The sequence below is a fragment of the Martes martes genome (assembly GCF_963455335.1).
Source record: "Martes martes genome assembly, chromosome: 11".
NCBI lineage: Eukaryota > Metazoa > Chordata > Mammalia > Carnivora > Mustelidae > Martes > Martes martes.
In genome coordinates, this window is record NC_137899.1 from 94,642,839 (window position 1) to 94,659,888 (window position 17,050).

Consider the following 17,050-nt stretch of genomic DNA (forward strand, 5'->3'; position numbering starts at 1 on the left):
TTAAAAGTCTGATTCTTTTTTTTTTTAAAGATTTTATTTATTTATTTGAGAGAGAATGAGTGAGAGAGAGCATGAGAGAGGAGAAGGTCAGAGAGAGAAGCAGACTCCCCAAGGAGTTGGGAGCCCGATGCGGGACTCGATCCTGAAAGTCCGGGATCATGACCTGAGCCGAAGGCAGTCGTTCAACCAACTGAGCCACCCAGGCGCCCTAAAAGTCTGATTCTTGGAATGCCTAGGTGGCTCAGTTGGTTAAGCAACTGCCTTCGGCTCAGGTCATGATCCTGGAGTCCCAGGATCGAGTCCCACATCAGGCTCCCCGCTTGTCAGGGAGTCTGCTTCTCCCTTTGACCCTCCCCCTTCTCATGCTCTCTCTCTCAAATAAATAAATAAAAATCTTTAAAAGTCTGATTCTTGGGATGCCTGGGTGGCTCAGTTGGTTAAGTGTCTGCCTTCAGCTCAGGTGATTACCTCAGGCCTGGGATTGAGTCATGCATCATGCTCCCTGCTCCTTGGGGAGCCTGCTTCTCCCTCTGCCTGCCACTCCCCCTGCTTGTGTACACGTGCATGCTCTGACAAATAAATAAAATCTTTAAAAAAAATAAGTCTGATTCTTTTCCTAGGACAGCCCTGGAGCTTACAATACATTTGTGCAGCACCTGATAGCCATACACACATTATAACACATTATATGTTTACATATATATATATGTATATATGTATATATATAGATACACATCCATACACACATTAAAACACATATGACCCCTCTCCTTCCCACCAATTTCCAGGTGTGTTATTGTTATCCTTATTTTGAAGGTGAGATCAAGGGCCAGAGACTTGCCGAGAATCACAATTGTTTAAGAGACAGAACAGGGAAACCCTAGGTGGCACAGTCCGTTAAGTGTCGGACTCTTGGTTTCAGCTCAGGTCATGGCCTCAGGGTCCTGGGATCGAGCCCTGCGTTGAGCCCCTTGTCAGGCTCCTTGCTCAGTGTGCAGTCTGTTGAAGATTCTCTTCTCCCTCTGCCCCTCCCACCATGCTCGCTCTTTCTTGCTCTCTCTGAAATAAATAAATAAAATCTTTTAAAAAAATAAGAGAGAGAGACAGAACAGGGAATTTGTAAGTCTCTACTTCAAATTCTGTATTTCGGCCCCCAAACCTCCTTATCTGCTCTCCCAGTACCTTCCATCAGAACTAGCCTGGATTGCCACCTCTCACAACCTGATGCAAGAATCTGCTTCTTGGTGATGCCAAGACCCAGGGGACAGTAACCTCAGAGTCTGACCCACAGGGGTCAGGCTCTTTAGGGGAGCCCGACTTTCGTCTTAGGGCAGCAAGCAGGAAATAGCTTTCATTCATAACCTTCGGGAAGGTCAGGGTAAAGAAATTAGCACTGTTACATCCTGTGATCTGTCAGCCATTGATTTAAGCACTTTACAAACATAATTCTAGAAATAATGCATGGCCCAAGACAAATGAAAACACATGTCCACATATGTTTTTCTACACTGATACTCACAGCAGGATTATTCATAATGGCCACAAAGTGGAAATAATCCAAATGCCATCAACTGATGAACAGATAACCAAAATGTGGTATACCCACACCATGGAATATTCTTCAGCCATAAAAGCCACGAAGCCCTAATACATGTTACAACGTGAACCTTGAAAACACTACGCTAAGTGAATGGAAACCAGTCACAAAAGCCCGTCCATTGTATGAGTCCGTTTATCTTAAATGTCTAGAACAGCGAAAGCTATAGAGACAGACAGTAGGTGAGTGGTTGCTTAGTGCGGAGGGGAAAGGAGAGGGAGTTGGGGGTGATAGCTAATGGGTATGTATGGGTTTCTTCTTTCATGAGGAAAATGTTCTAAACCACTGTGGTGGTTTGCACAACTCTGTGAATATACTAATAACCATTAAACTGTATGCTTTAAATGGATGAATTTTGATGGTAAGTGAAGTATACGTCAATAAATCTATTCCCCCCCCCAAAAAATGAAGGGGGGTGAGCAGAAGGAGGATCAACCCAGGCATGCAGTACCATGTACCGAGTACGTAATAGGAAGTCATAACAGCATCACTGAGATTTTAAGAGAGATCCGTCTGGCCCCAAAGCCCTTGCTCCAGAATGTCATTACTTCCTTCACAAGCAGTATTTCTTGACAAAGTACTTAGAGAATGAATCCAAGAAACCGGGGTACTCAGGAGCACAAGGGTAAAACAAAGGAACACAAAACGGCCAAAGAAACATAACACGGGTAGTAGAAATGGCTAGCGCTATGTAGAGCTCGCCTACCTCACAGGCAGGTCCCTTTTTCCACAAACTGGCCCATCCCTCATCCAAAGGGTCCCAGGGCGTCTGGCAGCCATGTCTGACTGATGAGCCCACCCCCCAGCCACCGCTGATTGGTTCTAGAGGCGGCCTGACTCAAGTTGAGCCAATCAGATTCCAGTCTGAGGGCGTGGCACCGATCTGCATGGCGGGGCGGTAGGAGCACGACGCTGTGAGGGAGAGCCGCTTGCCAGCTCGGGGAGTAGGGAGCCGAGAGACCTGGGCTGTCGGAGGCAATGATGGCGGGGCAGAGGTGGCTTGGCACCCCCTGGATCAGTCCCCTCTCTCTCTCTCTCTCTTTTTTTTTTTTTTAAAGATTTTATTTATCTATCTGACAAGGAGAGAGAGATCACAAGTAGAGGGAGAAGCAGGCAGAGAGAGAGAGAGAGAGAGGGAGGCAGGCTCCCTGCTGAGCAGAGAGCCCGATGCGGGGGTCGATCCCAGGACCGTGAGTTCAAGACCTGAGCCGAAGGCAGAGGCTTAACCACTGAGCCACCCAGGCGCCCCGATCAATCCCCTCTCTTGAGGCTAGGCTGCCGTCCTGCCCGTGGGTTCCACGAGGCATCTTCATACCTTGGTTTAAGCAACCAGAAGAATCCCCCCGACGCGTGGTGCCCTGTGAAGTCTGTGTTCGTCTATGTTCAACTACCTTCCCAAAGCGAAAACGTAAAGCTACTGTATGTGTGAGGTTGGTTTTTTTTTCTTTTAAGATTTTATTTATTTACTTATTTTTGAGATTGAGAGAGCACAGAGGGAGCGTGAAAAGCAGACGCCTAGCTGAGTACGGAGCATGACCCCGGGGTCCATCCCAGGACCGGGGAGATCACGAACTGAGCGGAAGGCAGACGCTTAACCGACTGAGCCACCCAGGCGCCCCTGTGGGTGTGAGTTTGTTTTTTGTTTTTTTAAGATTTTATTTATTTATTTGACAGACAGATTACAAGTAGGCAAGAGAGGCAGGCAGGGAGAGAGAGGAGGAAGCAGGCTCTCCACAGAGCAGAGAGCCCGATGCGGGGCTCGATCCCAGGACACTGGGATCATGACCTGAGCCGAAGGCAGAGGCTTTAACCCACTGAGCCACCCAGGCGCCCCGGGTGTGAGTTTTAAACATGAATCCGCACCCAGATCACTGAAGCTGAGAGTAAGCTTCAGCTACTGAGGAAGCTAACGCCCCCTCCGGTCGGCCTCCAGCCTGGCACAGGAGGTCGGGTGGGATGCCATCATTCCCGGTGAGGAGCAGAAGAGCAGCTCTCAAGAAGTCCTTTCCCTTCCTGAGTCTCTTCATGACACTGGAGGTGCTGGAAACTTCTTAGGAAAGCTATCAGGAGACCTAACCCTTCCAAGGACTCGAAGAGCATATTATAAGCATTACTACAGGCGAGCGGCTGAACCCTTGGATGAACTCTTAAATAAGACAGGGTCTCAGAAAGTGAACATTCTCCTTCCTTTCTTCCCAATAAAAAACTCACTGAAAAATTCTAGCTTTATACTGGAATGGACTAATGAGAAGTTACCGTGGGTAAATGAACAAATAAAAGGCATGGATGCCTTCTTCGGGTCTTATTTTAGATCTACAATATATATACAAGAAAGCAGATAACACATCTCTCTCACACACACACAGAGGCAGGGACACATTTGAACAAAAAATATTTCTAAGAGTTTTGCATAGTCTGGACACCAAAAGGAAGAGCTGAGTTGACAGGAGGGAAGGAATGGACGAGTCCTTTTCCCATCTCTCTTGTCTATTTATGGGAGTCATTTCCCTTCAGGAAATGCTGAGCCCCTTCTCCCAGGACCCTGTTGGGAATGACGCCTGCACTGGCTGACCCAGCGTTCCACATCCTCCTCCTGGCCTCAGCAATTCTCCCCTCGTGACCCAGTCAGCACTGGGAACCCAGCCTGTAAATGACAGTACTTTTCGAGGCCCCAGTCTAGTGAGGAAATTCAAAGAGAAAAGGAAGGGTGGGAGAGACACATAATGAAGCCAGAAAGCCCGTGGCATGGAGAAGCTCCTAAATTTGAACACAGAAAGGGGATGGATCAGGAGTAAGTTGGGGCTAAAAACAGTGACACTGTGGCCTGAGAGTGTCGTGGCTCACCTAGCTTTGGTCACCCGGCTGGGTGGTGGCGGAGGCAGGAGCAGGACCCAGGGCTCCTATCGCCCCATATAGGGCTCATTCACCAGCTCCACACTCTTTTCCTTTCCCCAGATGACTCACATTTCAATAGAAAGCTGTCCCAGGGGAGCCTGGGTCTATGTGTTCTTGATGAAGGTGGTTCACTTCTCTTCTTGGTCAGCTGGGGTTTTGGTTGGCTTTTGTTTTCGTTTTAGAAATGAGAAATGTCCTTTGTTATTAGGACATTGAGGGACTTTAAAAAAGCCACAAAAGAAAAAAAAAAACATTTGCCCCACAGATGCCAGGTAATATTAGCTGCTGGCTCCCAAGGAATGATTTTTCTTCTTTTTAAAAAAAAACTAACAAAAAAATTTAGTGTTCAGAACTTCCCTGCTGTATACCAGGGAGGAAAAGAGACTTCGTGTTAGCAGGTTAAGGGAAATGAACTGGAGAATGGGGTTAAGACAGAGAAAAGTAGAGACAGAGAATCGGAAGGAAAGGCAAAGACTGAAACCAAAGAAACAGGGAAAGAATGGCAGTGAAGCACAGAAAGGAGAGACCTACCAAAAAACCGCCAAGACACAGACCCAGGGGGTGGCTATGTGAGGTCACATCCAGATGCCTTTCCATCAGATGCAGCATCCTGGCCATCAACTCTTTTGCAGCTGAAATGTATGTAAAGGAAATACCTTGCCCAAGTGTCTACCGTGGGTAAGAGAATAGCTAGAATGCCCTATTGGCAAATACTTGGAATTAGAATTTTTTCAGCCCCACACTTCTGTTCCTATTCTTTCCCTCAGTTGTTCCCTCCCTTTTCCTTGCTATTATATCCCCACCTACCCCTCAAAATCTGGTTTAAATCCTAACTTTTCCATAAAACCTAACCTGACCCCCTCAAACTAAAGTTCTTCAATCTTCTGAATCTTTATTTACATTTAATGATCTAAGTAAATCTAACCTTGTCTTATCTCTTCTATGGCTGGGTTCAACTGTTACTGAAATATGTTTTACTCCAGGTGCCTGGGTGGCTGGGACAGTTGAGCGTCCGACTCTTGATTTGGGCTCAGGTGGTGATCTCCGGGTTGTGAGATCCAGCCCCACCACCTCGGGCTTGCCCTATCTCTCTCTCTTTGAAAATAAATAAATAAAATCCTTAAAAAAATCAAAATAAATGTGTTTTACTCAAGGTTCCACATCTTTGTTTGCTGCTTCAAACTGCAATAATGAATGAATTTGTTCATTATTGTTTATTTATAACTAAATAACTATAATAAATTATATAATAAAAATAAATAAAAGCTAACATTTATTGAGTATTTACTATGCTCTAGGCGAGATTCTACATGGATTCTTGCACTGAATCCTCACACCACCCTCAACACTGCCTCCCCTTTACAGATGTGGAAACGGAGGTCTGGAGGGAATAACTTTTCCCAAGGCCGCATAGATGCTGGATGAGTCCAGGTTGTCAGATTCGAGAGTCCAGTGCCTAGCACCCACATAAACGCCTTGGGGGCAGGGTACAGGCCTTCCCCTCCTGCGTACAGAGTAGCTACTCAGTACACTGTTATGACTGGATTTTATTCCAAGTACCCGGCACCCATCCCCTCTCCTCCCTCCCCTCCGTCCCTTCCCTGCCCACCTCGAACACCCTGGCTCCAAGGTACTGCCTGGCCATCCTTCCACTTCCAGAGACAGCCCTCAGGCTCTCCTGATTTTCCATTTAACCTGACCTCACCGAACAGTCATACGGAGGAGGGGAGGTAGTCCCCTACCCCCACCCTGGGGGATCTGTCCTGGGCCCTAAGCACCTGGAGAGCCCCAGGGCCTGTGCCTCCCAGGGCCGGCAGTTCACACTGCACCACGAGGCGCCACTTGAAGGGAGGCACCTGAAGGCCTTGTTTGGTTTGCTTCCTGACACCGGTCTCTGGCTCCAGCTGGGCTGCCCCAAACTCCTCACTTGCCTGCCTCCTCTTTCCCTCTCTAATCCCTGCCCTCCTCTTCCTTTCCTCCCCCTCAAACCCTTTCCCACCCTCTTTTGCTGGCTTCTGTTCTCTTTCTTTCCATGAGCAGAGACTTTCCAGCTTGGCTCCCGGCCAGCACATTTGGACAAAAGGCAGCAATCTTAGAGGAAGACGTCATCTCGCATCCCCTTTCCCGGGGCCAGCACCGTGGCTCCCGAGACCAGAGAGGGAGAAGGGGGCCCAGGCTGCTCTGCCATGGCCCCCCATTCTGGGAAAGGCCTTGAGCGATAGGGGTGCAAACAGACCCAGGTTCAAACTCGAGCTCTGCCACTTGAGCTGGCGGGCCTTGGATAAGTTACTTTTCAAGGACTTCGTTCTCTCCTCTGTAAAACTGTGGCCGTTGCAGCACCTCTTTTGAAAGAAAGCAGGAAGGACTAAATGAGATTGCACCTGTAAAGCATTCGGCACGGCACATGTCCTAGAAAAAGTGCTCCACATACGTCTTCCGTAATAGAGCGAGCTTAACTCCCGCCAGATAATAAAATAGGAGTAATAATACGGGAGCTTGGATTAATAACACTATCACGGCCTCAACTTCTCCGCAGGGCTGCTGATCAAGCCTCAGTTGTTCACAAGTGTGGCAAAGCTGTAAACCACTCTCAAATGTGGAATTGCTGTTACTGTGTACAAATTGGTTTTGAAATTGTAAGAGGGAGCTGACCCCCTTTCCTTTTAGTAATAACTGGGACGTGATAATGCTCAGCTTCGGGGCTGGAGGTGGAAGGAGGAGCAGCCCAGGCCATCAGCACAGCAGGCTCATCCGGACTCTCCCTCCTTTCCCCTCCCCTCCCCCTCCATTTCAGGCTCCCTGAACTCTGAGGCCCTGTTTCTGTTTGTTTACTATCTGTGCCTGCTGTTTGGTACTTGGAAGTTGTGCAGTGCCTGGGAATGTGTTCCCTTTTATTTAGCTAGGTTTTGAGAAATGGGAAATGGTCCTTCCCCTGTGATTTTATTTAGCTCATCTGGGCCAGCATGGATGGATTTGAATGCAGTCGACAGGATTAACCCAAAGGGCTGAGTACAGTAGTCCGCATGAGGTGCCACCGGGACATGCACAGACATACGGGATGGTCCCTGCCTCTTGGAGCTGCGGATGACAGCTACGAACCCAGTCACCCGAATGGCAATAAAAGACTGCAACTGTTCAAGACAAGAAGACAGGAGCAGTCCAGGGAGTGCCGGACACACAGTCCACAGAAATCACAGCAGGAGATTGGTTCGAGGACTAAACTTGAGCTACCGTGGAGAGGGTCTATACAAATGCTAACTGGAGGGAAGCAGAGGTGGAAGATGGAAGTCAGAGGAGTCACAGACCGCTGCGAAGAGGCCGGATCTGATGGCCCCTAGGACTAGACTGGGTTCCAATAGCTGGGGAGGGAGAACGTGATCCAGGCAAGGCAAGAGCGAGAAGGCGCACTCCTGCCCGGGAGGCACGCACAGACCGGGGGGGATGGAAGCCATCGGATGCCTGACGGGAGCCAAGAGAAGATGAAGTGAGTTGGGGGCTTGCACTTGGCCATGTCCTGAAAGCAAGGAGGAGGGGTTACGACAGGCTATCCTGGGAAAATGAAGAGGACACATCACGAAGACATGCACTCTTTGGGACATGATAGGGTTAAAATGGCACCTTCAAGAGGAACTTTGTGGGGTAGGCAGTCAGAGGTAAAGATCTAAGGGTCTGGGGAAGGAAGCCCCCCCGGAGGGGTAAATCTGGGAGGGAGCCCAGGAACCCTTGGCCACAGGAAGGAGCTCCCTGAGGGTCAACTGCAGACAAGGGAAGTGGGACACGGGCTCTGGCAGTTCTTCCAGGGTCCTCGTTATTCTTGCCTCAGTTTCTTTTTGTTTATCTGGGCCTGCCAACCAGACGCTGCAGTCTGATGGTAGAACACTGGCCTTGGGCTTCTTTTCATTCCTCCTCAGTGTCTAACCCACACTTGGTCTGCTATGAGTGAGGCATAAATGCTCGTCAAATAAGAAAAAGAGAATGAATCAGTGGCGATCTCCTTTTCTAAAAAAAATGAGGATAAGCCAAAGAGTATGGCGGTCTCCGGTGAGGAGGCACTATTCAGAGCACTTACCAAAGGGGTGGCTGGGCCACCAGCCAGTCGGAGTGGCTTCGCTGTTAACCCTGTCATGGCTGGATCTGGGGAAGTTGGGGTTCTGGGGAATGTGGGACCCTGGGAGCTCAGCAGCTCAGAAGCAGTCAGCATTTTGACAAGTGGATTGATGTATCAGTGCACAGTGGTTCTACATTGACCTTAACCTGGGTCAGGATGGGGGGAGGGTGCTCACGTACATCAGGGAGCTAAAGAACAGGGAACCGGCCACTGGGTCCATCATTAGTAACTGAGGATAGGTCTCAGCAGCCGGTTAAGGAAGGACGCCAGATTTCAGGGCCTTGGGGAGTGGCCGGTGGACCTGCCTCAGGGGCTCTCCCTGCTGCTCCATTTCCCCCACCCGAGAGCATCCTCCTCCTCTTTTCCTCCAGGCAGCTGGCAGCCCGCACCTGGAGCTGTGTGTATCCGGAGCTGCCTCTTTGACCCTTTCCCCAGCTCTCTCCTCTCTGCCCTAGGCCAGGGATCTTGGCTGTCCTGTGTTCAGGGGAGAGGAGAGCTCTTCTTGGCCCCATCTTGGCAGTTCTGGGACCTCCAAGTCTCGTGGTTTTGGAAGGCATCAAGGAGCTCCCTCTCCTCTGACATTTTTTCACCCCGTTAGATGCATCGGTTCAGCCAGAGGGTAAACAGAGAGCACTGGTCCCTTTTTGATGTCCTGGGAGCCTGTGCATATTTGTTGACTGTCACTAACACAGATGATGACATGGACCAGATGGAAAGGATGACAGTGGCCACAAGATGCCAGGGAGTTTTACTTGGGGTTGAATGACCACACACTTCATTCCAAATCTGAACCCCTCTCACCTCAACTCAGAGTATTAAGTAGAGAACCCCCCGGGACCCCCAGAGGGCTAGAGACATTTTCTGGCAGAGAAGCCCAGAGCACCCATAAGCCGCTTCGAGAAGCTCCTTTGTGCTTTCCCAGTCACCACCCCTGACCAAGTCTGTGGCTGAGAAACTGGCCCTCTCCAGCTGCTGGGGAGGCAAGTTCTAAATCTCAGGCTGCCCATCGCCCTTGCCCAGTGATCAGATCATGCAAAGCGCAGCTTTAATCCTGATTTGCTGCATGCTCCCGTACAGATGCCTTTGTCTGGTCATCTGGGGTGGTTTAGCCTGTAAATCCCAGAGACGTGAAAAGCACATAAAATTACAGAAGTGTCCTGCTTCAGTGGTTCTAATTTGCTGAAAAAAGACAGTTATTATTTTTCTCAGGGTGAACTGGGGGTTGGCAGGGACAGTAGTATCCATCTCCTCTCTCTCTCTCTCTTTTTTTTTAAGATTTTATTTATCTATTTGAGAGGGAGTGAGAGCGAGAGAGATCACAGAAGGGAAGGAAGAGGGAGAAGCAGACTCGCCACGGAGCAGAGAGCCTGACGCAGGGCTTGATCCCAGATCGCTGAGATCATGACCGAGCAGAAGGCAGATGCTTAACCCACTGAGCCACCCAGGCGCCCCTCCTCTGACTCTTTTAGTGGGAAGGAAAAGTTCACATGTAGCACCTGACCCCTCTTTCTTCCCTGGTTTTGGGCTCTACTTTAGGGGGGCTAAACAAGGCTGGGCGGGTGGGCAGAGGATGGTACACACTCATGTCTGCCTATGTCAATGCACTGGGACGAGCAGGGAGAAAGGACGGACATGGGCAACTCACACCCTTTCCCAGGGCCAGCGACAAGATGCAGTTTCCAAGGACGGTCCCAGGGTAGGCTTGTTGTAGGCCAATTAACAACTTATCTTAGTCCCTTTTTACTTTCAAAGTGTCCCAGTTTGTATATATGGTTGCCCTATCCATGACCCACAGTGGATTTCCAGAGAACTTTGTGCTAAGTCAAATGCAACCCTATGACATCTTCCTTCCTTAAGATTTTATTTATTTATTTGACAGAGATCACAAGTAGGAAGAAAGGCAGGCAGAGAGAGGAGGAAGCAGGCTCCCCGCTGAGTAGAGAGCCCGATGCGGGGCTCGATCCCGGGACCCTGAGATCATGACCTGAGCTGAAGGCAGAGTCCCCAACCCACTGAGCCACCCAAGCGCCCCGACATCTTCCTTTCTGAGAAGTGAGGAAGCACGAGGGAAAAAGGGGAAGGCACCGTGGATTACTGCACTGGGTTGACTCCTGTGTGTAACCCACCCCACCCATCCCACGTTTCCACCTTCACAATATGTGGAATGGTGGTTACGTGGGATCAACGTTACAGGAACACGAAACCAGCAGCCAGAGACAAAATTAAGTCAGTTCGTTGGATAACAACCTATAAAACATAGAAAAACCTCTTAGAAATTAAAACTTAATATGTTGCCTATTTTAATTTGATAAAACTCAAAAGAGTAGATTCTCTTTATGAATGTACCACACTGTGAATTTTAAGTTTCAGAATAACTTAAATAGAAACTCATAGTAAATTCAGTGGGGGGGAACTGGGGTGGGAACACTTGGATTAAGGGAGAGGGAGGGAATATATTTTACATTTTTTTTTAAGACAGAGCATTGGAATCTCATTTTTGAAATGTCCATCACCAAGCCCAAAGATATTCAATATGCATGTGGCTTTGAAATCTATTTTAATCTAGCAATTACGCCTCTAGGAATTTATCTTATAGAAATACTGGAACAAGTGCCAGAGACTGTTTGTAGTAGCTAAACTCAGAAACAACCCAGGGCTCATAAATAGATAATGTGTTAAACAAATGAAGGCGATCCACACAGAAGGAACTCTAGGTGGCTGGGTGGGGAAGGACGGAACTATGTATGTCCCATGTGGAATTATTCTCACAAACTACTGTTCAGTTGTGATAGCATGCATCCATTTCTGTAAGCAAACATATGACATGCAAAGGAAAGGAAAGTCAAGGAGGATTTGGGATACATACCAAAGAGTGATTGCCTCCAAGGAGGGAGATAGTATAGGGTAAACTTTCATTTTTTGTTTTGTTCTTTTTACGGATGGCTTAAATGTTTTCCAACAAGCAGAACTTCCATAGTTTACACAGAAAGATATACGTATATATACAAGGATCTATATAAAAGCAATCTTGTAATTTTAAAGTACACTTTCTAGGACCACAAAACCACCAAAGGAAATGCATTTGATGCTGGTCTGCCGAGCCCTACTGATAAGACACGCAGCCCTGGGTACCATGGAAGGATGCTCACGGTCACAGCTTCCTGTCCTGACCCCACTCTCCAGCTCGATCCTGCTCTCATTTCCTTCTGAAGGGGAGAATGGAACTTCCTGGTTCCCCACGACTGAGGGAAGCTAACCTCTTCCCTGAGCTTGCCACGAAGGTGACTCACCCCTTCCTTCCCTAAGGCCAGGGGGGAAAAGATAACAGTTTTTGGCAGTTGAGCCTATCAGACAGGGTGGGGGCGTCTGGGGCTCACCCCTTTTCAGCCAACTGCGGGCTGAGGATGGATGTGTCAAAGGGAAGCCAAAGGCAAAGACCCTCCGGGCTACAGATGGCAAAGGGCTTAACTTCTAGACAAGCTGAGAGTTGAGATTTCTGCTCAGATCAGACGATGGTCTTAACACAAGTGTAAAGGATGGTCTGACTCTGGCTTCCCAACATATTCTGTCTTTGGACATCAAATGTAGAAAACTGAGGTAATCGCTCGCCTCAGTTCCAGGCACTGACTTGCCTCCTATAATTAAAGGCGCAGATGTGCCTGTCAATCCTGTTGGGTAGCCAATGTCGGGGAGTTAAAGGCGGCCTGGGGTGGGGCGCCTGGGTGGCTCCGTTGGTTAAGCATCGAACTTCAGCTTAGGTTGTGATCCCTGGGTCCTGGGATCAAGTCCCATTTCAGGCTCCTTGCTTGGCAGAAAGCCTGTTTCTCTCTCTACCTGCCACTCCCCCTGCTAGGGTTCTCTCTCTGACAAATAAATAAAATCTTAAAAAAAAAAAAAATGAGAGGCTGGGGTACCTGTGGAGGCCATCTGGCTCTGTAGAGGAAGAAGGGTCCATGCCTGGACACGGGAGACTGGGCATGACATAACCCTGGTCACTCATGAGTACATGTGAGACATTCCATGAGCCCTAAGGAAGCAAAAAAGGAGGGGCTGGGGTTCCAGAGAGAATAAAGGAAGCTGAGTCAACTTTGCCCACAGCCAAAGAAATTAATGCCTGCAAGGTGTATCTGAGTGTTGTTGGGAAAGTCATCAAGCCTCAAAAATTTCCTATTATCCTGTCAGAGGTACAGAATTCAACCCTTAGAGATTCATTCCTTTTGATTGTCACTTTATGGACATTCAATTGCAAACTAATTCTCCCAGCTTTTTTCCAATCCAGAAGACATGGGTCAGAAAACAAATACACTTGACTATCAGGAGGCAAGTAGAAAGAACCCAGAACTCAGAAGCTCAGCACTCAAGAAAAGTAGACTTAAGTGGATTCCAGCCAAAAAGAGAAAGGTGCCAAAGCTTGTCAGTTCAGGCACTGCATACTATCGGATTAGACAGATCTAACTGCATAAGCCGCGTGATTATGCTTTTAGAATTTCTATTTTTTAAAAATACTTCACATACACATGAAGCTTCACATGAATGTGTCTGCCACTAGCCTTCTTATCTGTATCTGTTCAAGCTGACTTTGAATCCTGATGTTGAAGGCTGATCAGCCACTTGATTTCATAATGAGTAACAGGCTTCCTAATTTTAAATTTATGGGGTCCTTGCTTTTGGAATCTGAGGTTTCTGTCCCCCGCTGTGAGGAATCCTTTATATGACTGTTAAAGCACCCCCTCTCACCTCTGGTTGTACCTTTTTTTTTTTTTTTAAAGATTTTGTTTTTATTTATTTGACAAGTAGGCAGAGAGGCGGAAGCAGACTCCCCACTGAGCAGGGAGCCTGATATGGGACTCGATCCCAGGGCCCTGACATCATGACCTGAGCCGAAGGCAGAGGCTTAACCCACTGAGCCACCCAGGCGCCTCTACCTCTGGCTGAACCTTAAAATCACCTGTGGCCTTTCAAAAATCCTGATGCCCGGAGCCCATTCTCAGTGATTTTTATTTAAACCACAGGGGAGGTGGCGCGTCGAGGCACCCATTGTTTAAAGAAATGCTCACCCAGGACATCAAAGTGTTCTAAAGTGCACCCTGAGTTAAAAATGTTAAGAAACATGATGGGGTGGAGGGGTTGGGGAGTAGAATCTCACACCTAGTCAATGCTAACTTAGGACATCTAAAATGAGCAAGAAATGGTTTCAACAGAAGCCACGCATTGACATGGATTCTGCAGGTTCTGTCCCTTCCGCAAAAGCAAAGAGAAGGGCCCGGCCCGCTGGGAGACTGGGGACTGAGTCCGCAGAAGGTCCACCCCAGCTCGGCTTACAACCCCTGCTCTTCTGTGACACTCCTTGTGTTGCAGCAAACAAGATTCCCACCCTCCCTGGCCGCATTCGCACGGGCACTGGAGTCAATCTCTTGTCTCCTGAGTCCCAGCCTTCCCCTCCTGCTGAGAAGTAGGCTTCACATCAGGTCTGAGGGTAGAAAGACCCAGACCACGGTGGGGGAAGTGCTTTGTCCATCGGAATGGAATCCTCAAATGCTGCTCTCACTCCCCATTTTCCTTTGGTCAGGATTTCCGGATGCACACTGTCCTACCAGACCCTTCACCAGACCAGACAGAGTCTAGCCCAGCGGGCGGTGGACCACGCTATGACTTGCTTCCTTCCCGTCAAGATGGGCGCCCAGCGTGCTTTGCGCTCTCCATCCATCGAAGCTGGTGTCCTCTCTTCCTCCACTTGAGAAAATAGGCTCCTCCACACAGAGTTCCCCTGGCTCCAGCTGCCTGCACCGCCGCTGCCCACAAGCCTGAGCAACACTCAGCAGCCCACAGAGAGGCTCCCAAGTCATAACAGGAAGATGGTATAGGAAGATAGTCATGTGGAATTTTATCTTCCCATCTTCTGTAACACCAACAATGAAGATTTTTTTTCTATGTCACTCTTTAGTCTTTACACCAAGTTCCTCATGACAAATTCCCTGCTGAGTTAATTCCAGGAAAAATTGTGTTCTGAAAAATAATCTGTAAGCTTTCTGTTGTCCAAAATCCAAAACTGTGCAAGTCAGTGTATTTTTGTTTGTCTCTAAGCTGCCAGAAAATTTAGAGCCAAATTCATCGTCCAAGTGTTGTAATCTGCTAAACTCGGGCCACTCAAAATATCCATTCCTTTTGCTCTGCTTTGTTTTCTTCTGAGTTTGGGGGCACTTAGTTTTGGTCTAAGTTACCTCATCTGCACCAGAGCCTGTCACCGGGTCCTACCTCTTTATCTCGTGGATCCTTCCATCCTATCTCAGCATCGCCAATTGTCTGTGCGTCATTAACGCAGGCCCGGGTGCCGCGTGGCCTTGGTCACATCCTCCAGGCCCCCACCCAACAACCAGAACAGGCTTTCTAGGACATCAGGCGGAACCTATCCCTCCACCTTCAGTGAGATTCCCCCTTCCCTCTGGCGGCACACTGTGAGTTCTCCCCACACTCACCTTCCCCCCTTCCCTCTTGGTGACTTTGTGATTTCTGTTCCCTTAGGCTGGAACCACCTTCCCTGCTTTGTTCTTCCAGGGAAGAAGTTTTCAGGGCTCAGTCCCAGCATTACCTCGTCTGTGGGCCTCTCCGGAGTTGGGTGGCCTTGCTCTGGGCTCTCCTAGCATGTAGCACTCAGCTAGGCCAGCCTAGGACTGGTTTGAATTTTATTTTATTTTATTTTATTTTTAAGTAATCTCTGTACCCAGTGTGGGGCTTGAACGCACAACCCCGAGATCAAGAATCCCATGCTCTACTGACTGAGCCGGCCAGGTGCCCCTGCTTTTCATTTTTTGACTACTCAAGCAGGATGGCTGGTTCTGGAAGGAAGAGAGATATATCTTATACATTGCTGTGTTTGTTCCTAATGCCTAGCACAGAGCTTTTAAGTGAATGATGACACAACCCAGGGAGGCTTCAAATCCTTCCAATAAAAGGACCTGAAGGCCATCCTCCTCCGCCAGACTTTTCACTACCGGTCGTCAAAACCAGTTACTGATTGCCTTTACTTCTCCCAGAATTTGGCTCCACCAAAGCAGCCCACCCCAAAGACTTTCTACTCCACTCCTCTGGTGTGTTCAGTACTGTGATGACGCAAGCAGAAAGGATTTTGTTAAGTTGTAACCAAGGGTGCAAGAGTTTAATAACAAAGTTATGGTAGGGAGCCCCTTATTAGCCTACTGCCCTGGGGCCATCATTACCATCATTACCTGGAGCGTTAGAGAAGCCGCATCCCTGAAGCACTAGCACACCGGCTCGAAGTCCGCCGGATCCTTCCCCAGCACTGGCTGATGAGAGCAGTCACCGCTCTTCCCTTTCCCCGGCCAAGCCCCGGAGTGCACCGCCCCGCGTCCCCACCGCGTCCCCACCGCGTCCCCTCCGGGAAAGGACTCCACCGCGGAGGTCTGGCTCTCCTCAGGGGTTTGAACCCAGCTCTCTGGGATCCCTCCCAAACTTGATTGCATCTCCTGCTGTTAAGAGACGCCCCCTGGGCTCCATCTGCTCCCAACTCCATCCTTAGGGGAAAAGTGGGAGAAATAGGATCATTTAATCATCTTCACCATCCCGCTTTCCCAAGACTGCGCATTCTGACCACAGCGGGGAGGGGGGTGTCTGGCTGCTCGGCCCCCCTCAGCCCCACTCGACTCTTTCTCTACACACCCGCACACACACACTCACTCTCACACTTCGCTCCTGGGACCCAGCCCGGCAGAGGGCCGGCTCTGCCCAGTTTCTGCAGGTTTCCGAGGCGCGGGACGACGGCTTCCCCACTCGGCCCTGAAAGTCGTCCCGAGCCCCCGGAGGCCGTCCGGCCAGTACTTTGCTCAAGTCCCATAGGTCCGGCTGAAGCGCCTCGGTCCCCACGTCCGCACACGGGAGCCCCGGTCTTGGGTCTGCAAAGAGCCACTTCCCCTCTCCGGCCGGGGGCAGCTCCCACCGCCGCCTCCCCTCCCCCCGGCGCGTGCCCCTCCGCGGCGCCCCCACCCCCACCACCGCCCCGCGCGTCCCCTCCTCGCTTCCCCCGGCCCGGCCCTACCTCCCGGCGGGCCGCCGCTCCGCGGTCTCCGAGGCGCAGCTCGGGGGCGCCCGGGCGGGCGGGGGCGGCGGGCGGCGGGGGCCCGGGGCGCCATGGCCCGCGGCCCTCCGCCCTGCTGTCGGCCGGGCCTCTCCCGGCGCCCGGCGAGCCGCGCGCCCTCCGCTCGCGTGCCCGCCGCCCGGCCGCCGCTGTGGGCGAGTGGAGGGCGGGCTCCGCCGGCTGCCGCGTCCTCTCCGCCGGGCCGCGCGCCCCGCCGCCGCCCCCCGCCCGCCGCCGCTCCAGTGAGCTCATCCGCAGCTGGCGGGCGCCCGGCCCGTTGCCACGGCAACGCCTCTCCCAGGGCCGCGCGGACTCGAGCGGCTCCCGTAAACAGGACCTTCTGCCGGACTCTTCCCCT

At 50.2% G+C, this 17,050-nt stretch overlaps 1 protein-coding gene across 1 annotated transcript in view; it reads right to left on the reverse strand.

Annotated features, from left to right (window-relative positions):
* Positions 1 to 16,783, reverse strand: part of DENND2A (DENN domain containing 2A) — a 101,408-nt gene extending 84,625 nt beyond the window's left edge. The window contains exon 1 of the mRNA XM_080818210.1: positions 16,654 to 16,783. The gene's annotated coding sequence lies outside the window, so the exon portion shown is untranslated. The remainder of the gene's footprint in view (positions 1 to 16,653) is intronic.
* Between the last annotated feature and the right edge of the window lie 267 nt (positions 16,784 to 17,050).